Source organism: Pogoniulus pusillus, chromosome 22 (genome assembly GCF_015220805.1).
Source record: "Pogoniulus pusillus isolate bPogPus1 chromosome 22, bPogPus1.pri, whole genome shotgun sequence".
NCBI lineage: Eukaryota > Metazoa > Chordata > Aves > Piciformes > Lybiidae > Pogoniulus > Pogoniulus pusillus.
The window spans coordinates 700,242-721,006 of NC_087285.1; the positions used below are offsets into that span (position 1 = coordinate 700,242).

Below are 20,765 nucleotides of genomic sequence, written 5' to 3' on the forward strand. Positions count from 1 at the left end.
CCCTCATCATCCTCACAGCCCTCCCTTGGACCCTCTCCAGCAGATCCCTGTCCCTCTGCACCTGGGGAGCCCCAAACTGAAGGCAGTGCTCAAATGAGGTCTCAGCAGGGCAGAGCAGAGGGGCAGGAGAACCTCCCCTGATCTGCTGGGCACACTCTGCTCAATGCCCCCCAGGACCCCATTGGCCTCTTGGCCCCCAGGGCACACTGCTGTGCCAGGGCTGCTCTCCCCCAGCACTCACAGCTCCCTCTCCTTGGGGCTGCTCTCCAGCAGTCACCTCCCAGCCTGGACTGCAGCAGTTTACTCTTCCTCCCCAGGTGCAGGACTCTGCACTTGTCCTTGTTGAGCCTCAGCTGGTTCCTCTGTGCCCAGCTCTGTGCCCAGGGCTCTCTGGATGGCCTCACAGCCTGCAGCTGTCTCAGCCAAGCCTCCCAGCTTGGTGTCAGCAGCAAACTTGCTGAGCAGACTCTGTCTGTCTGTCTGTCTGTGCCCTCATCAGTGGCACTGATGAAGCTGTTGACCAGGACTGGCCCAGCACTGATCCCTGGGGGACACCACTGGTCACAGCTCTCCAGCTGGACCTGGCACCATTGATCACCACCCTCTGAGCTCTATCTTGCAACCAGTTCCTAACCCACCTCACTGCCTGCTCTCCCTGGAGGTGCTCAAGGCCAGGCTGGATGAGGCCCTGAGCACCCTGTGCCGGTGGGAGGTGTCCCTGCCCATGGCAGGAGGTTGGCACTGGCTGAGCTTTGAGGTCCCTTCCAACCCAATCCAATCTGTGCTTCTGTGAATGAGTGGATCTGTGTGGAAGGGCAGAGGTTTGCTGTGCCCTGCAGCCCAGCTGCTGGCAGCTTCCTCAGCTCAGAACACAGCCTGAGAGCAGAGCACCTGCCTGGGCATCCTGCAGACAGTATTGCAAGGGTGCATCCAGACAAACCCCTTCCCTCCTTGGCTGTTAACAGCAGGGGCTCTTGGCTCAGCTCAGAGCCACCTCCAGCCTCACCTCTGCCTATATGCTCTGGTGCTCTCCTTTTATGATCAGGTTCCCACCTGCTGAGTGTGGGGCAGGCTGTGGATGGAGTCTGCCTGCACTGCAGCAAAGCCTTTGACACAGTCTGCCACAACAAGCTCCTAGCCAAGCTGGCAGCTCATGGCTTGGACAGATTCACTCTGTGCTGGGTCAGGAACTGGCTGGATGGCAGAGTCCAGAGAGTGGTGCTGAATGGTGCCACATCCAGCTGGCAGCTGGCACCAGTGCTGTGCCCCAGGGATCAGAGCTGGGCCCAGTCCTGTTCAGTGTCTTTACTGATGAGCTGGAGCAGGAGATTGAGTCCAGCAGCAGTGAGTTTGCAGATGACACCAAGTTAGGAGCAGTGTGGAGCTGTTGGAGGGTAGCAGAGCCCTGCAGAGGGACCTGGCCAGGCTGGATGGGTGGGCAGAGGCCAAGGGGATGAGACTGAACAAGGCCAAGGGCAGGTTCTGCACTTTGGCCACAACAACCCCAAGCAGCTCTACAGGTTGGGGCCAGAGTGGCTGAGAGCAGCCAGGCAGAGAGGGCCCTGGGGGTGCTGGCAGAGAGGAGCTGCAGAGGAGGCAGCAGTGCCCAGGTGGGCAGCAGAGCCAATGGCATCTTGGGCTGGCTCAGGAGCAGTGTGGGCAGCAGGACAAAGGAGGTTCTTGTGCCCCTGTGCTCAGCACTGCTCAGGCCACCCCTGCAGTGCTGTGTCCAGTTCTGGGCTCCTGCATTGCAGAGAGATGTTGAGGTGCTGGAAGGTGTTTGGAGAAGGGCAGCAAGGCTGGGGAGGGGCCTGGAGCACAGCCCTGTGAGGAGAGGCTGAGGGAGCTGGGGGGGTGCAGCCTGCAGCAGAGGAGGCTCAGGGCAGAGCTGATTGCTGCCTGCAGCTGCCTGCAGGGAGGCTGTAGCCAGGTGGGGTTGGGCTCTGCTGCCAGGCAGGCAGGGACAGAAGGGGCCCCAGGCTGAAGCTGTGCCAGGGCAGGTCTAGGCTGGGTGTGAGGAGGAAGTTCCTGGCAGAGAGAGTGATTGGCACTGGAATGGGCTGCCCAGGGAGGTGGTGGAGTCTTTGTGCCTGGAGGTGTTGAAGCCAAGGCTGGCTGGGCACTGAGTGCCATGGTCTGGTTGGTTGGGCAGGGCTGGGTGCTAGGCTGGGCTGGGGGAGCTTGGAGCTCTCTGCCAGCCTGCTGGATTCTGTGGTTCTATGACTCTACTCCCTCTCCCCTGGGGCTCTCCTGCCTCTCACCTGGGACTCTCTTCCCTCTCCCCTGGGGCTGGTACTCTGCTCCTGGCAGCTTTGCTGCAGCACTCCCACCAGGAACTGCAGGGTTGCCTCCTCTTGTCTTTCTCAGCTTGCCCACACTGGATGCCCGTGGGCATGCAGGCTTCTTGGAGCTGCAGCTGCATTTCCAGCTGCATCCATCTTGCTGCACAAGGCAGTGGAGCAAGCCTGGGGAACAGCAGAGCTCCAAGTGCTGAAAGAAGGCAGCTCCAAGAGCTGGGGATAAACATCTCCTCCTCTTTAAGCCAGCCTGGTGCTCTGGGAGGGAGGGATGGGTGATGCCCATTCTGCTGTGCCACATCTCACACCTGTGCGGCAGGCAGGCCCCAGGACACCAAACACCTTTGCAGAGTGCTCAGGTGCTGCACAGTGGACATGCAGGAGGAGGCAACATCCCAGACTTACAGGTTGCACAGGGTTGGAGAGGACTCTCAGAAGTCATCTTGACCTCCCCCCCTGCAGGCAGCAGGGACAGAGGTGGTGCAGGATGAGTTCCATGGCACAGGGCCTGGCAGCTGCCTGGGAATCACAGAATTATAGAACCACAGAATGGCTTGGGTGGGAAAAGGCCTCCAGGATCCTCCAGTCCAACACCAGCCCAGCCCCACCATGGGCACCAAACCATGGCCACACAGTTCTGCAACACCTCCAGCCATGGGGACTGCACCAGCTCCCTGGGCAGCCTCTGCCAACCCCTGACCACTCTGGCACCAAAGGCATTTTTCCTCATCTCCTAACCCTCTTCTGGCACAATTCCAGGCCATTGCCTCTCCTTCTATCACCTGAGACCAGGGAGCAGAGCCCAACCCCACCCCGGCTGCAGCCTCCTCTCAGGCAGCTGCAGAGAGCAATGAGCTCTGCCCTCAGCCTCCTCACCACACCACCACCCCCAGCTCCCTCAGCTGCATCTCCCCAGCCCTGTTCTCCAGACCCTGCCCCAGCTTTGCTGCCCTTTCTGGCCCTGATCCATCAGGCAGAGCAGCCAACAGCCAGGGGCAGGAGGAAGGTGCTCATGGACAAGATTAGCTCACGAGGGGTTAATAAATGCTTGGCAGAGGCTTTCAGTGCCTTGCTGACTGCCACTTGGAGCACCTCAGAGATGCTGCCCGTGCCACAGGACAAGATGCCCATTAAAGCTGCTGGGTACCTGCCTTAATCCTCTCCAAACCACCTCTAATTAGATGGAGCCTGGAGCAGAGCGCTCCCAGCTGGGCTGAGCTGCTGCTTTGAAAGACAGTTGGGAGTTCTCTCTCTGGGCTCAAGGTGTCCCAGAAAGGAGCAGTTCTGTGCCCCAGCTCCTGACAAGCTCCGTGGCTGGTGGGCACAGGGAGCCTGATGAGCCTGTGGGGTTCAGGGTGGGTAGGGGCAGCAGATTTGGCTTCGTTTCTGCAGGGGGAAGGAGCAGAGTTGCAGGTGACCACCACGGGAGGGGCTGCAGAAAGGCTCTTCTGCAGGTGGCCTGAGCTCCTCTGCCCACAGCACCCACACACAGCCTGGCACAGGCTCCTGGCAGTGCTGGGCACCTGAGCTCCTCTGCCCACAGCACCCACACACAGCCTGGCACGGGCTCCTGGCAGCTGGGGATGGGGAGCAGAGGACACCACAGATCAGCAGACCCTCACCTCAGCCCATCCCAGGCTGCCTCATCCCAGCTGAGTTCAGTCCCAGAATCACCCCCATGGCCACCAGCCCAGTCCTGAAGTGCCACGGGCAGTGGGGGAGGCTGCTCCACTCCGTGGTCACTGGGCAGAGGCCACCATTGGGCCACAAAAGGGCCAGGAGCCAGCAGTGCCACCCAGCAGTGCCACAGCCGCTAGGACAGAGCTGTCCAAGAAGAGCACCTCAGCTGCTGCGGCGGTGTGGCTGGGAAGGGGAGCAGCCCTGGGACCATCTGCTGCCTCAGCCTGCACACCTGGGCAGTGCAGACAGCTCCCACCCTGGCCTGGGGAAGGAAGAGAGCTCTGGAGATCCACAGAACCCAGCAGGCTGGCAGAGAGCTCCAAGCTCACCCAGCCCAGCCTAGCACCCAGCCCTGCCCAACCAACCAGACCATGGCACTAAGAGCCTTCCTGCCCTCCAGCAGGTGGGCACAGCCACCCAGCTGGGTGTCACCTGCAAGCTGAGGGAGCCTCCATGCCCTCACCCAGATCCTTACTAAAGGTGTTCAGCAGGACCCAGCACTGAGCCCTGGGGAGCACCACTGGTGCCACTGGTGCCACCTTCCAGGGATGAAGGGAATCACAAGAGGTTTGGGTTGGAAGGGACCTCAAAGCTCATCCAACCTCCTGCCAGGTCTGTGCCGGCACCTGGGGCACTGGGGAAAGGTGCATTTGCTGCCCAAGGGAGACAGACAAGACAGGATGAAATCGGAGCTGTGAAGGGTGGCAGAGAGAGGGAGGCTCCTGGTGGTGGGCAGCATCCACCCAAGGGTGCTGGGCAGCATCCACCCAAGGGTGCTGGGGGCTGAGCTCCAAGCCCCTTTCCACCAGCTCTCAGCAGTGGGGCAGTTCCACTGGACTGCAGGCTGCCCAATGCTGTGCCCATTGACAGGAAAGGCTGTAGGGAGGGTGTGAGGAGCTCCACACCTTCAGCCTGACCTCGGGGCCAGGAAAGGTCCTGGAGCAGATCAGCTTAAGGGTCAGCAGCACCACATGCACAGCAAGCAGAGGATCAGGTCCAGGCAGCAAGGGATTCATGGAATCATAGAACCCAGCAGGCTGGCAGAGAGCTCCAAGCTCCCCCAGCCCAGCCTAGCACCCAGCCCTGCCCAACCAACCAGACCATGGCACTCAGTGCCCAGCCAGCCTTGGCTGCAACACCTCCAGCCACGGCCACTCCACCACCTCCCTGGGCAGCCCATTCCAGTGCCAATCACTCTCTCTGCCAGGAACTTCCTCCTCACAGCCAGCCTCGACCTGCCCTGGCACAGCTTGGGGCTGTGTCCCCTTCCTCTGTCCCTGCCTGCCTGGCAGCAGAGCCCAACCCCACCTGACTACAGCCTCCCTGCAGGCAGCTGCAGGCAGCAATGAGCTCTGCCCTGAGCCTCCTCTGCTGCAGGCTGCACCCCCCCAGCTCCCTCAGCCTCTCCTCACAGGGCTGTGCTCCAGGCCCCTCCCCAGCCTTGCTGCCCTGCTCTGGACACCTTCCAGCACCTCAGCAGCTCTCTGCAATGGAGGAGCCCAGAGCTGGACACAGCACTCCAGGGGTGGCCTGAGCAGTGCTGAGCACAGGGGGGAGCAGCAGGAGCCTGCATGCAGAGCCTCGGGAGGACAAAGGATGCCCTTTCCTCAAAGCATCACAGAAGCTCTGGGCTGGAAGGGACCTCCAAAGCTCCTCCAGTCCAACTCCCTGCACTCATCAGGGACATCCTCCACTAGAGCAGGTTGCCCACAGCCCTGTCCAGCCTCACCTTGAATATCTCCAGACATGGGCCCCAACCACCTCCCTGGGCAGCCTGTGCCAGTGCTCCAGCACCCTGCTGGTGCAGAACTCGTTCCTAAGAGCAAAAGGATCCCAGCTAAGGCTCCCAGTTGCAGGCAATCAGCTCGTGCTCTGCTCGAGGCTCTGCTGAAGGGCAGCTCCAAGAACTGCTCTTGCCCACTGCTGTTACCTTCTGAGGTCAAACCTAAATCCTCATTAGATCTGTGCTTGGCAGTAGCCCCATCCCCAGTTACAATGCTCATGCCTTTTCTGGGTCTTTGTTATGAGTTTGAAGCCTTTGGGGGCTCATAATCTAATTAAATACATCTTCCTGCCTCCCCTCCTGCCTGCTCCCCTGGCTGCTGCTCTACCAGCAAAGACAAAGAGCTATTCTTAATTTAGCAGAATCCCCTTCTGGTCACAAACCACCTCCGTTCCCCCTCTGCCTTGCTTGGGTAGGCTCTGCCCACAACCTGCCTGCTGCTGTTCCAAGGAAGTGCCCAAAATCCCAGGGTCCCCTCCTGCCTCCATGCTCTTCCTCTGCCTGGCATCCCAGAGGCCTTTTGAGGAGCCAAGGTGCAGGACCTGGAGGAGCAGAGCCCCATTCAGGTGAGTGCTGCCTTGGAGCCACGCTGGGTGCAGATGGAACCACAGAGTGCTGGGGGTTGGAAGGGGCCTCTGGAGACCAAACCCCTGCCCAAGCAGCATCACCCAGGGCAGGGCATGCAGGAAGGCATCCAGACAGGTCTTGAAAGTCTGCAGAGAAGGAGACTCCACATCCTCCCTGGGCAGCCTGCTCCAGGTCTCACCCAAGTCTGTAAGGGCCATGTTGGTGGGGAAACAGCACAGCTTCAAGACATGCAGTGAAGAGAGGCTGCAGGTCAGCTGCAGGAGGTGCCCTCCTCTGCCACTGGGGCAGCTGAAGTACAGGAGGTGCCCTCCTCTGCCACTGGGGCAGCTGAAGTGCAGGAGGTGCCATCCTCTGCCCCTCGGCAGCTGAAGTGCAGGAGGTGCCCTCCTCTGCCCCTGGGCAGCTGAAGTGCAGGAGGTGCCATCCTCTGCCCCTTGGGCAGCTGAAGTGCAGGAGGTGCCATCCTCTGCCCCTTGGGCAGCTGAAGTGCAGGAGGTGCCATCCTCTGCCCCTTGGGCAGCTGAAGTGCAGGAGGTGCCATCCTCTGCCCCTTGGGCAGCTGAAGTGCAGGAGGTGCCATCCTCTTCCTGGCCAACGTGAGCCATGTGTGGAGAGGGCAAGGCTGGCTGCTGGCAGTGTGTGGCTGCTTCTTCAAGCTGGAGGGGGTGTAAAGGCAGCCCTGGGCCCTCCCTCTCCATCTCCTTGAGGCTCTTTGCCAGAACTGGGTGAAATTTTTTGGCCAAATTGTTCATTGGCTGAAAATTGCAGTTCTGGGTCAGGGGAGCCTTAGCCAGAGCTGGGCTGAAAGCAGCCAGGAGCTGGACTGAGACTAAAGCCCCAGAGGAGCAGAAAGCAAAGGACACCAGCAGTGAGCTTTTGGCTTTGCCTTCAGGGCAGGCAAAAAACTGCCCCCAAAGGCTGAACCCCTGCAATTTAATTCCCTGCTGCAGCACTTCCCTAGGATCTTACACCTTGCTTGGTGAGGATTTAAAAGAGAAGAAGATTTGGGTCAGATTTGTTTTCCTGTCAAGAAGTTAATAGAGAGAAAGCTGTTAGCAAGGAGAAAGAGGCTGGAGAGGAGGCTGAGCTCACCTCACTTCCTCCAGGGGGTTGGTGAATGTCAGCCCAGCAGCTGCCTGGCTCTGAGCACCCTGACCTGGCTGGGGCTGTCCCTGCTAACTGCAGGGGGCTCGGAGCAGCTGAGCCCCAGAGCCCCCTTCCAACCCAGGGCATTCCCTGACTCCATGAGGGAAGTTTTCCCTCTCAGAGCTGACCAGGACTGCTCAGAGGCCCCAGCCTCTGGGAAGGAGGCAGCACTGGCATTTGATCTCCTGATGCTGACCTGCAGGTTTTGTCTCTTCAGGCAGGGTTTGGTCCTGCAGCACCTCAGTGAGAGGAGGAGCTGTGTGGCACCACCTGTGAGCCCCTCGGTGCAGAAGAGCTCTCCTCTGGGAGGTCAGAGTGCTCCTGCCCCACTCACGACACAGCCAAGGCTCCAGGACAGGCTGAGTGCCCCCACGGTGCTGAGGTGTCTCAGATGGACCCAGCAGAAACAAATCCTGGCTGCAGTGAGGGCACCAAGCCATGTCTGTGGAGGGGGGCAGGGAATCCTGGGCTGAATCCTAAGCCCATCCTGCCCCTTCCCTGAGCCCCAGTGAGGTGTCTCAAGGCAGCTGGCAACAAGAGGGCATCCCACCCACAGTACCTTTGTTGGCAGCCATTCAGGATGCCTTGGAGCAGCACAGGGAGGTGAGCAGGAGATGCAGCAAGGCCTTCCTGACCTGGTGACACCACAAACCTGACACTCTGAGCAGCTGGCATGGGACCCCTCTGAGAGGTGCTGGGAGGCTGCCTTCAGGTGTGCTCTCCAGTGCCAGCATGGCTCTTGCCCAGGGCATGGAGGCATTCTGCTGCTTAGACAGCCCTGCAGCAGGCAGCCTGAGCCAGCTGCCAGTCCTGCCTCCTCCAGAGCCACCAGCCAGCCCTTTCAAGACTGGCATGCACACCAGAGAGCTGACAAACCGTGAGGGAAGGATGAGAAGGAGGAAGAGGAAGGAGTGGGGGATGTGTAAGCAGTGGTGCTGAAGGGAGAGGTGACAAACTGTGCCTAGCGTCAGGCTGAAGCTGAGAGGCCAGGAGAAGCATGGAGAGCACAAGAACAGGCTTGGGCCATCTCTGCTCAGACTGCCTGAGCTCCTCATGGCTCTCTGCATGTGCCAGCGAGGGAGCAGTGAGGCTGCTCCGGGGCAGGAGCAGTCACTGTGGCCCTGCCCAGGCCTTGAGCAGAGCTGGGTGGTGCCCGGGGTGAGCAAAGCCCAGCTAGGGACTACCGCGAAGGACCTCCCCGAGCATCTCAGCCTCCTGGAGCTCCTGCAGGAAGACAAAGGGGCAGCAGGGAGGGTAAAGCTGAGGGAGGTGGTTGCTGGCCAGGGTGGGCAGGTGCCCCTCCAGCAGTGAGCTCAGTCTGCCAGTCACCTCCCCAGCTGACAGAGGAAATGGGGGAGTCAGAGCTGACCTTGGCCCTCTCACCTATGGTTCCTGCACCATGACAGCCACCCAGAAGCCTCCTGAGCCTCATATGCAGGAGGTGCCACTGCTTTGGACCCATCTGACCACTGAGAGCCTGGAAACACTGAGCCTCGCATGGCTCCTGGGCCTCGCATGGCTCCTGACCCAGCACATCCCTGGCAAAGGCTGAGCAGGCTGTTAGGAGCCCTGGCAAATCTGGCAGAGAACAGCCTCAGGAGATGTGGCCATCGGCAGCAGCAGGTCACCCACTGCAGCCCCTGCTAGGGGACAGCCTCCAGGAAGGGCTTTCCCCCAGGCTCCAAGCACAGCGTTCCCTCAGCAGGACCCACCCTGCCCACAGCCAGCAGCAGCAGCTCCCTCCCAGCCCAGAGGGCGTCCTGCTGGCAGTGCCAGCAAGCAGAGCAAGCCAGCAGGGCCACCCAGGTATGGGGGCTGAGCAGACCGCTCCATTTCCTTCTGGCAACAACCACACAACCACCAGCAGAGCCACTGGCACCACATGGGGCAACTCCACAGATCATAGAATCCTACCGTGGGTTGGGTTGGAAAAGACCTTTAGGACCACCCAGTTCCATCCCCCTGCATGCCCAGGGACACCTCCCACCAGCCCAGGATGCTCAAGGCCTCATCCAGCCTGGCCTTGAACACCTCCAGGAAGGTTGTAGAGCACAGAATGTGATCACAGATCACAGATCCATTCTGTGCTTCTGTGCTTCCCAACCTCCCTGGGCAGACTGTGCCAGTGTCTCACCACCCTCACTGCCAACAATTTCTGCCTCATCTCCACTCTCACTCTCCCCTCTCCCAGCTCAAAGACATTGTCCCTCATCCTGGCACTCCCAACCCTTGCCCCAACTCCCTCCCCAGCAATCCTGGGGCCCCTTCAGGTACTGGAAGGCTGCTCTGGGTTCTCCCTGGAGCCTTCTGCTCTGGATGGAGAAGGCAACTCCAGACCTCACAGGAGACTTCAGTCTCACGAACACAGAGGTCTGACATGCTTAGAGCTGGGTACCTCATGGCAGGCAGGGCACACCCAAATCATGGCAACACCAGACAGAGAGACCTTCCTTGGTGGGGAAACCCATCGGGGAAGAGGGCAAAGCCATGTTGGGTATGGGATGAAAGGAAGAGAAGGCCTGGGGCTGGAAGCTGAAGTCAATGAGAGCTAGGTGGGGAAGCACTGCATGAAAGATGAGCTGTGAGCAGCAGCAGTGAGGAGAGTGGGAAGCCAAGGCAGATGTGAAGGCTTCACCCTCACAGCTGGATGCAGCCATAAAGAGAAACAAGGCAGCTGCCTCCTGCCAAGCACCCCGGGGCAGTGTGACGGGGTACATCCTGAAGACAACAAGGGGGGGGAGGTATTTCAGCTGTCCTGAAGGGCTGGTAGGGGTCAGAAAAGCCTGTCCCAACCCTGGGCACCACCAACGCTGGCGGGACACTGCTTGACTCCTTCTTACCACCTGTTGTGCAACCCCACCAAGCAGCCTCAGCAAAGAGCAGCTTCACTCCATCCACTCCAGCTCCACGAGCCAGTGCTGCTGCTGCTGCTGCCCATCTCTGCACCTCCAAACAGGACCACACCACCTGGGTGCTGAGGTGGGGCAGAGGACCCTACCATCAGAGCTCCTGCATGCTGTGATGTCAGCTCGGCCTCGGTTAGCCACAGGCATAGCATGGCCAGGTCCTGGGCTGGGCACAGGAGCGGCCATGTGCTAGGACAGGAGGAAACCCAATGGCCACGGAGACAAACACCTGGCCCCGTGGGTCCTAAGTGACCTCCAGGGAGAGCCACCCGCTTCAGCTCCACTGTGTCCAACTTTCCCAGGGGGAGAGAGGTGAAATGGGCACATCCATTTTGTGCAGCAGCCATCTCCTCCTCTCCGGGCTCAGCCGCCCACTTCCACACTCCAGCCATTGTTTGCTGGGACTTGTGCAGCCAAAACCAGGCTAGAGAAGTCCTCCTGTGGATCACACACTCTGGGGAGGCTGTGCTGGCTGATCCGAGCAGGGTGTGGGATTTAGCAGACTTTCAATGCAAAATCTGTATATAAAACCTAGTGATAATATGCTGCACTCCTGGCTAAAAACCTTCTCTCTGGCATGGGGGGATTTAAGCTGCTGCATGCAGGCCTGGAACTCCATGCAGTTACCAGCCTGAGCCAACAGCTCCAAAGCTCTGTTTATCCTGGTAATTAATTCCCTCTGATGTTTAGTGCTACAATTAGAGGAACTCTGCCATTCTGGTGGGCTTCTTTCCACCAGCAGTGCCTTCTGCTGTGTTTGCAGCCCCACGGTGGGCTGGGGCTCACAGCGAAGGGTGAAACTGCATTGCTGGAGACAATGCCAGATGTAAAGTTGGGCTCCAGATTGCACCTTTATTGTGTCAGCACACAATGAGCTGGGATTAAATATTGACTGCAGCCAGCCTAACACCCCAAATAATGAAGCTGAGCACAACAGTGTGATTTACTCCCAGGAGCTAGAGAGGTGTGGGGGGGGAATAACACACATCTGTAGCATCTAACATGCCCTTCCCACAGACAGGCTCTTTGTATTCCAGCTAACCTTAGGCAGGGAACTTGCATCCTCATCAATTAAAGATTTCCTTCCCCAGCTGCCAGCACATGCATATTGCCAGCTGCAAAGGACACAAATGCAACTCGAGGTGTGGAACCAAGCAGATAAGAGAGCCAAATGCCATCTCCCGACGTGGTGATGAGCAGGTGACTGCCTCCTCGTACCCTCGGAGTTGAGGCAGGAAATGGGAGCCATAGCTAAAAGCAGAGCATCCTTTGCCTTTTGTCCCCCGAGATGTGGGAGCCAGCAGGCAGGTGTGGGCATGGCAGGTATGGTTTTAGGAACTACTCCCAGCCCTGGCTGTGCTCTGCAAACTCTCTCTGCTGCTCACTCCTTCCTCCTCCCCCCAGACTTGCAGAAGACATTCAGGGAGACACAGATGCTAATATAGCAATTATGATAATAGCACAGCGCTGCACGGGGGCAACACCCCCCCCCGCACAGCAGCCTGACCTCCACAGCCTCCGAGGCAGCACTGCCTGGGTGCAGATGAGGAGAAGCTGTAAGGCAGCCCAGACAAAAAGGCAGCGGAGGCAGGGCAGGCTGGGGCTGCGCGGCGGAGCCCCGCTCCACTCCAGATGCAGTCATCTCGCTTCAGCTTCTCTCCCGCATCTCCATGACAACCGCGGGTCGGGATGCAATAACCACTGCCGGATTGATCTTTAAATGTAGCTTTGTTATAAAACAGAACCCCGAGCCCGGCAGGCTGGGGGGAGCGGGCGGGGGGGCCCAGCAAAGTCACCCCTAGGATCGGAGAGCCCCCACCCCCTTTCGTGTGCGGCTTGCTGCTGCGGGCGGCGGTGCGGGCGGGGGGGTCGCAGTCCGTGCGTGTGTGTCTGTGTGTCTGTGTGTGTGTGTGTGCGTGGTGCGTGTGCAGGGCGTGCGGAGCAGCGCAGCTCGGAGCGCAGAGCACACCCAGGGCTGGAAAATGTGTCAGAGGCTGCTCGGCAGCGGGCAGCGCTCCACATGCAGGCACACACCCCCCGCTGCCAGGCTCTGCCAGCCCCGGCACACCGCTCAGCCACCCAGCCCGCCTCGCAAGAACCCGAACGCCGAGAACTAAGCAAAATAGGACGGGGGGGAGGGGAGGAGGGGGGCGGACGAGACGTGACAATGAGCGAGGGGAGCTTGCACTTACCCCAGTAGCAAGCCGTTGGATCTGGGGTCTCTCCAGCGAGGCAGCTCCCTTTTCTCTTCAGCAAGCCATGCAAAATAATCTGCAGTCCCACCGACGGAGGAGTGGCCCCGGCCCTCCCCCTCCACCACCTTCCTAGACCTCCCTGTTATTGGCTTCCGTCTCCCTTCCCTGCCGCTCTCCCTCTCCCTTGCCGGCGACGGTTACACCTCCCAGCCTTCCCCCGAGGTGTCGAGAGACTGCCGGGGATCCGGCAGGCAGGGTGGGAGGGGATGGCAGAGGGGGAGGAGGCAGGGAGGGCTGCTGGATGGCCCCGGTGCAGGGCTGGAACGCAGCCCCGGCTGGAGGAGCCCCCGGGGCGCCGCGCAGCAGCAGCAGCCCTGGAGCTGGGCTGGAGCCTCTGCTCGCTGCTGGGGGCTGTGCAGGAGCCGCCAGCGACGACCCCAGCGATTCTGGGGCTGGAACCCGCACAGGCACCTGCAAAGCGCTGGGGTCAGCTCTGCTTCCAGCCAGCAAGCCGCCACCCTTCAGGCCGGGACTGGCCCGAAGTTTGGGACTGAAACCCTGCCAGATGCTCACGGCCGAGGCACCTGGAAATGTCGCCAGACCCTCCCCGGCGCAGCCCCCTGCGCTGCAGCTCAGCTTACTCTGTGCCCTGGGCAATGCCACCTGCTGCAGTCCCACCTCGCCACATCCAGTCACTCAGGCTGGAGAAGACCTCTCGGACCATCGTGTCCAACCTTCTACCCAACACCTCCATGTCCACTAGACCATGCCCTGAAGCGCCACACCCAACATCCCCTCCCCTCTCCTTGCATCCCACCCCTCCCCGCGGCCCCCCTGACCTGGCTTGCTCTGCCTCTTGCCCATTTGGTGGCTTGCAAGAGGGGTTTCTGTGGGCACAGAGGTGAGAGCTGGTGGCTGCTGCCTGCTTCAAGGTGCCCAACTGCAGCACAGCCTGGGCCAGCTGGGACACTACCAGGTCAGCAGTGAGGATCCCACACCTGGACCAGGATAAAAGGGCTGTGGATTGGGATTGCTCACAGCTTGGCAAGCACACAGGATGCTCACTCATCTGCCCCCCTGCTTCCCAGGGCTGTGTGATGCCTGAATGCCCTCAGCCCTGTGCCTCCTCGTGCCCAAAGCACCACAGCCATGCAGTGACCTCCTTTATAACAGCTCACAGGAGGCTGAGGGCTCTCTCAGCAGTGTCCAGAGAGTGTAGCCCCGAGATGAATCTTTGGGCTGGGAAAGAAGGGCTTGGTGCCTGCCCCAGACACATAGAATCAGAGCATCACTGACTTGATTGGCACTCCAGGTGCCACGTCTTGAACACCTCCAGCCATGGGGACTCCACCACCTCCCTGGGCAGCCTGTGCCAATCCCTGACCATGCTGGCACCAAAGACATTGTTCCTCTTCTCCAACCTAACCCTCCCCTGGCAGTTTCAGGCTGTTTCCTCTCCTTCTCTTACTTGAGACCAGGGAGCAGAGCCCAGCCCCCACCTGGCTCTGCCCTCAGCAACACCCTCCCTTCTCCACATCCACCCCCCCAGCCCCCTCAGCTGCCCCTCCCCAGTCCTGTTCTCCAGACCCTTCCCCAGTTTTGGTGCCTTTCTCTGGACCTCCAGTGTCCATCTTGGAGTGAGGAGCTCAAAACTGAACCCAGGATTGGAGATGTGCCCTCCCCAGTGCCCAGCCCAGGGGCACAATCCCTGCCCTGTTCCTGCTGCCCACACCAGTGCTGCTCCAGGCCAGGCTGCTGCTGCCCTTTCTGCCCACCTGGGCACACTGCTGCCTTATCTTCCAAGACAGCAGTTGTCTTCCTGATGCCCTGTGGAAAACATCTCCTAGAGCTCTGTGCCTCCTGCAGACCTTGTTCCAGAGGATGCATGTGGGTGAGATCCCAGCACCCATCCCAGTGCACACCCACACCTCCAGATGCTGAAGTACAGTTGTAAGAGAGGCTTCTCAGACACTGGCACAGGCTGCCCAGGGCAGTGCTGCAGTGCCCATCCCTGGGGGTGTCCAAGCAGCTGTGGCCCTGCTGCTTAGGGTCATGGTTTGGTGCTGAGCCTGCAGTGCTGGGTGGAGGCTTGGACTGGCTGAGCCTGGAGGGCTCTGCCAACTGGATGGATTCTGGGATATCTGAGATGAGACAAGATCCTGGAGCAGCTCAGCAGGGCACAGGCAGAGGTTCCTCCAGCAGGGCCACCCCACAGCAGAGCACTTGGGGCTGTTTGCCAGCCAGAGGATCGCTAATGAGCCATGTAATGAGCCACCCTGCAGCTCTGCTCAGGAGTTAGCCAACAAACCCCACTGGGAATGAGGGTTTCTGTGCTGGAGAGGCACAAGAAATGCATCTCCTGGCCGCGGAGAGGAGCGGAACGAGCCCAGCCGTGGGCCTGCCAAGCGCCCGCGGGGCTCCGCTGGGTCCCCCCCGCCCCGCTCCGCCCGCATCGATCAGGCCATTACCAGGTTGGGCTGCTCCGGCACCGCGAACCGCCAGGGCAGCGCCATCGATCCGCACCCCCTGCCGTGCGGGCCGGGGCCGGGGGCGAGGCACACAACGGTCCCGCACAGCCGCCGGCGGCAGCACAGGCGAGCCAGGGTCAGTCCTTAAGCATACGGCACTGGTGGGGCCCCGAGTGCCCGAGGGAGCGACCACCCTGCTGGGGAGCAGCAGAGCGACGGCCGGGCTCAGGGGGAGCCCTCCTCTCGCCCCTGACAGCATGCTCTGCTTGTCCCTCTTAGCCTAGCTGCCATCTGTAAGGCTGGCAAAGCCCTCTGAGATCCTACAGTCCGACCTTCAACCCAACCCCACCATGGCCATCGGGCCACAGCCACAGGTGCCATGTCCACAGCGTTCTGGAACACCTCCAGGTATGAGGACTTCACCACCTCCTGGGCAGCCTGTGCCAACCCCTGACCACTCTGGCACCAAAGACATTTTTCCTCCTCTCCAACCCAACCCTCCCCTGGCACAATTTCAGGCCATTGCCTCTCCTTCTGTCCCCTGAGCCCAGGGAGCATAGCCCAGCCCCCACCTGGCTGCAGCCTCATGAGGTGTTCTCATGTGCCCAGGCAGGATTTTGCTTCCTTGTCCTCCCACAGGTCTGTTTCCTAGGAAATCCCTTGGGTTCCTTATCTGGAATCCAGCTTCCCTGACCTTCAGTACAAGACACTTGGATGGAAGGCAGGATCAGGGGGAAGCTCTACAAGGACCTTTCAACATCCTCTTCACAGGTAGTGTGAGTAGGAAGATAGGAAGAGGTGGAGGTGAGGAACAGCCCTCTGAAGAGGAAGGCTCAGTCCTTGTGAGCCTTTGTCTGCCTTTCTCCTGACACCTAGAAGCAGCTCTTTGTTCTGGAAAGTCTGCCCTGGAGCTGTCTGAGCAGACTACTGACAAAGAAAGGTTCACATCAGGGCCACCAGAGCTGGGGAGGAGACAGCTCCCTGTGGCAAGTCTGGGGGCTAGGAGAGCTCAGATGTGATTGTCTCACCTCGGGTGGCTGCATGACAGGCAGAAATGAGGCTTTAAAGATAGTCAGGAGGAAGAGAGTGCGCGCAAAGAGCCCCTGCGGGGCCCTGGGGCTGCTGGCAGGGCTGTGACTCCGGGAGGGCAGAAAGGGGAGAGTCCTGCTCTGTGTCCAGTTCTGGAGCCCTCGGCACAGGAAGGACATGGACCTGATGGAGAGGGTCCAGGGGAAGCCACAGAGATCATCACAGGGCTGCAGCACCTCTGCTATGGAGACAGGCTGGGAGAGCTAAGGTTGTTCAGCCTGGAGAAGAGAAGGTTCCAGGGAGACCTTAGAGATGCATTTCGATATCTGAAGGGGGCTACAGGAGAGCTGGGGAGGGACTGTGCAGAAGGGGGAGGGTGAGGGGCAGTGGCCAAGGGAAACCAACAGATGTCAGCTCTCTGGGCTGCTGCAGTGCCCAGCAACATTCTGATCTCTAAGCTGCAGGGAGAGATCCCGGGAGGGGGCACAGAACTGGCTGATTGCCACCAGAGGACAGTGGGGGATGGCTCTGTGCCCGAGGGGAGTGACAAGTGGTGTCCCACAGGGCTCTGCTGCCAGCACCTCCGCAGCTTCAGCAGTGCTACAGACAGCAAGACTGAGGCACCCTCAGCAAGCCTGCACCAAGCTGCGTGGTGTGGTCGATGTGACTCAGGGATGGAAGGGCACTGAGAGGGACTTGGACAAGCTGGAGAAGTGGGCAAGGTCCTGCACCTGGGTCGGGGAGAACCTCATCATCCACCCAGGCTGAGGGGTGAGAAGCTGGGCATGAGCCAGCAATGGGCACTTGCAGCCCAGAAGGCAAATCTCACCCTGGGCTGCATCAAAGGCAGTGAGCATCTCCTGTGAGCACAGGCTGAGGCAGCTGGGGCTGGGAGCTGGCAGCAGAGCAGCCTGGGGGCTGCCCTCAGTGCTGTGCTAGAGATGTGCAGGGCAGTGTGGGGAGGACGCAGCCAGGCTCTGCCCAGGGGTGGCCAAGGGCAGCACAAGGGGCACTGGGTGCCAGCTGGAGCAGAGGAGGTGCCAGGGCAACAGGAGGGGAAACTTTGTGCCTGTGAGGGTGCTGGAGCCTGGAGCAGACTGCCCAGAAAGGCTGTGGAGTCTCTTGCTCTGGAGACTTTCCAAACTCCCCTGGGCCTGCCCTGGGTGCCCTGCCCTGGCAGAGGGTTGGACTGGATGATCTCCAGAGGTCCCTTCCAACCCCTAACCCTCTGTGACTCTGGGAGGGGAGGGTTTGGTGGCTGCCCCAGACAGCTGTTGGCAGGACTGGTGCCGCTGGATGCTTCCTCTCTGCTCTCCACCTTGCTGCACGGCAACTTTCAGATGACCTCCACAACATCACCTTCCCTCTGCTCGTGGCAGCCCCAGAATGCAGGAGTTGGGAAGTCTTCCTCAGAGCCCATTGTGGGCAGCAAATCAGCTGCACAGGCAGAGCCCCTCAGGGTCTGAGTGGTTCTGGTTTCACTGGCTTGCAGCGTGTGGAAACTGTGTCCTCTGCAACTCACTGAGCAACCTCTGGGAGGTCCAGCAGGGACTCTGCTGTTCTGCCTACAAGGAAACTGGAGCAGGTCTTCCATGTTTAATTACATCCCAGTGCCATGGATCAGAGAATCACCTGCTTGGAAAAGACCTCGAGATCATCCAGTCCCACTTAACCAAACGTCTCCCTCTGCACAGCTCCTGGACCATGGCCCTGAGCTCCTCACCCAACATCTCCAGTGATGGGGACTCCACTACCTCCCTGGGCAGCCTAACCCGGTGCCCAATGACCCTTTCTCTGAAGAAATTCTTCCTCCTCTCCAACCTAGCCCTCCCCTGGCACGATTTCAGGCCATCGACTTTTCTATCCCCTGAAGCCAGGGAGCAGAGCCCAACCCCCACCTGGTGCAGCCTCCTCAGAGGGAGCTGCAGAGAGCAATGAGCTCTGCCCTCAGCCTCTTCTCCACACCAACCCCCCCAGCTCCCTCAGCTGCTCCTCCCCAGCCCTGTTCTCCAGACCCTTCCTCAACTTTGGTGCCCTTCTCTGGACCCACTCCAGCACTTCAATGTCCCTCCTTTAACAAGGGACCCAAAACTGAACCCAGGATTTGAGCTGTGGCCTCCCCAGTGCTCAGCCCAGGGGCACAATCCCTGCCCTGCTCCTGCTGCCCACACCACTGCTGCTCCAGGCCAGGCTGCTGGTGCCCTTCTTGCCCACTTAAATCATAGAATCATAGAATCATAGAATCATAGAATCAAGCAGGTTGGAAGAGAGCTCCAAGCTCATCCAGCCCAACTTAGCACCCAGCCCTGGCCAATCATCCAGACCATCTGCACACTCACTGCTGCTGGACTCAATCTCCTGCTCCAGCTCATCAGTAAAGACACTGAACAGGACTGGGCCCAGCTCTGATCCCTGGGGCACAGCACTGGTGCCAGCTGCCAGCTGGATGTGGCACCATTCAGCACCACTCTCTGGACTCTGCCATCCAGCCAGTTCTTGACCCACTGCAGAGTGACTCTGTCCAAGCCAGGAGCTGCAGCTGTGCCAGGAGCTTGTTGTGGCAGACTGTGTCAAAGGCTTTGCTGCAGTGCAGGCAGACTCCATCCACAGCCTGCCCCACACTCAGCAGGTGGGAACCTGATCATAAAAGGAGATCAGGTTGGTCAGGCAGGACCTGCCCTTCCTAAACCCATGCTGGCTGGGCCTGATCCCTTGGCCATGCTGCAGGTGCTGTGTGATGGCACTCAAGGTGACCTGTTCCATCACCCTGCCTGGCACTGAGGTCAGGCTGACAGCTCTGTAGTTTTCTGGCTCCTCCTTGTGACCCTTCTTGTGGATGGGATCACATTGGCAGCTTCCAGTCTCTGGGGACCTCTGCAGTGAGCCAGGACTGTTGGTAAATGATGGAGAGTGGCTTGGCCAGCTCAGCTGCCAGCTCTCTCAGCACCCTAGGATGGATCCCATCTGGTCCCATGGACTTGTGAGGATCCAAGTGGCTCAGCAGGTCCCTTACTTCTTCCCCATGGATTAGAGGGAGACTATACTGGTCCCTGACTCCATCCACCACTTCAGGAGCCCAGCTGTCCTGAAGACAACCTGTCCCACTAGTGAAGACTGAGGCAAAGAAGGTGTTAAGGACCTCTGCCTTTTCCTCATCCTTTGTCACTCTATTCCAATGTCCAGAGCCTCCTACCCTCCAGCAAACCAACACTGCCACTCAGCTGGGTGCCATCTGCAGGCTGACTGAGGCTGCCTCGAGCCCCTTGCTGGGGTCGTCAATGAAGCTGTCAGACAGAACTGAGCCAGCTCTGAGCCCCGGGGGATGCCCCTAGCAGATAGCCCTGAGCTGGAGTTATCTCCATTCCCCACCACTCTTTGGAGTTTGGGCAGGCAGTTTGTGCAGAGGGTGCTGTGGGGAGCCATGGCAAAAGCTGTGCTGAAGTCCAGGCACAGGACAGCCACAGCCTTCCCCTCAGCCACTCAGCAGCTCACCTTGTCACAGAGGGATGTCAGCTTGGTCAGGCAGGACCTGCCTGTCATGAATCTGTTCAACATCTCTACTGATGACCTAGAGCAGGACATTGAGGCCAACAGCATTAAGTCAGTGGATGTCACCAAGCTAGGAGCAGCTGTGGAGCTGCTGGAGGGTAGCAGAGCCCTGCAGAGGGACCTGGCCAGGCTGGATGGGTGGGCAGAGGCCAAGGGGATGAGACTGAACAAGGCCAAGGGCAGGGTTCTGCACTTTGGCCACAACAACCCCAAGCAGCACTGCAGGCTGGGGACAGAGTGGCTGAGAGCAGCCAGGCAGAGAGGGCCCTGGGGGTGCTGGCAGAGAGGAGCTGCAGAGGAGGCAGCAGTGCCCAGGTGGGCAGCAGAGCCAATGGCATCCTGGGCTGGCTCAGGAGCAGTGTGGGCAGCAGGACAAGGGAGGTTCTTGTGCCCCTGTGCTCAGCACTGCTCAGGCCACCCCTGCAGTGCTGTGTCCAGTTCTGGGCTCCTGAATTGCAGAGAGCTGCTGAGGTGCTGGAAGGTGTTGAGAGAAGGGCAGCAAGGCTGGGGAGGGGCCTGGAGCACAGCCCTGTGAGGAGAGGCTGAGGGAGCTGGAGGGGTGCAGCGTGCAGCAGAGGAGGCTCAGGGCAGAGCTGATTGCTGCCTGCAGCTGCCTGCAGGGAGGCTGTAGCCAGGTGGGGTTGGGCTCTGCTTCCAGGCAGGCAGGGACAGAGGAAGGGGACACAGCCTCAAGCTGTGGCAGGGCAGGTCGAGGCTGGATGTAAGGAGGAAGTTGTTGGCAGAGAGAGTGATTGGCATTGGAATGGGCTGCCCAGGGAGGTGGTGGAGTGGCTGTGGCTGGAGGTGTTGCAGCCAAGGCTGGCTGGGCACTGAGTGCCATGGTCTGGTTGGTTGGGCAGGGCTGGGTGCTAGGCTGGGCTGGGGGAGCTTGGAGCTCTCTGCCAGCCTGCTGGGTTCTATGATTCCATGAATCCCTTGCTGCCTGGGCCTGATCCTCTGCTTGCTGTGCATGTGGTGCTGCTGACCCTCAAGCTGATCTGCTCCAGGACCTTTCCTGGCCCCGAGGTCAGGCTGAAGGTGTGGAGCTCCTCACACCCTCCCTACAGCCTTTCCTGTCAATGGGCACAGCATTGGGCAACCTGCAGTCCAGTGGAACTGCCCCA

The 20,765-nt window shown here is 60.0% G+C and overlaps 1 protein-coding gene across 3 annotated transcripts in view; it reads right to left on the reverse strand.

Moving 5' to 3' along the window:
• The window catches only part of PSD2 (pleckstrin and Sec7 domain containing 2), a 119,447-nt gene that overhangs the window by 72,336 nt on the left and 26,346 nt on the right, over positions 1–20,765 (reverse strand). The window contains exon 1 of one of the 3 annotated variants that reach the window (XM_064161369.1): positions 12,593–12,854. The exons of 1 other annotated variant lie outside the window; for it this stretch is intronic. The gene's annotated coding sequence lies outside the window, so the exon portion shown is untranslated. Of the gene's footprint in view, positions 1–12,592; positions 12,855–20,765 lie in introns of those variants that run through there. One more of the 3 variants, XM_064161370.1, reaches the window with a different exon arrangement.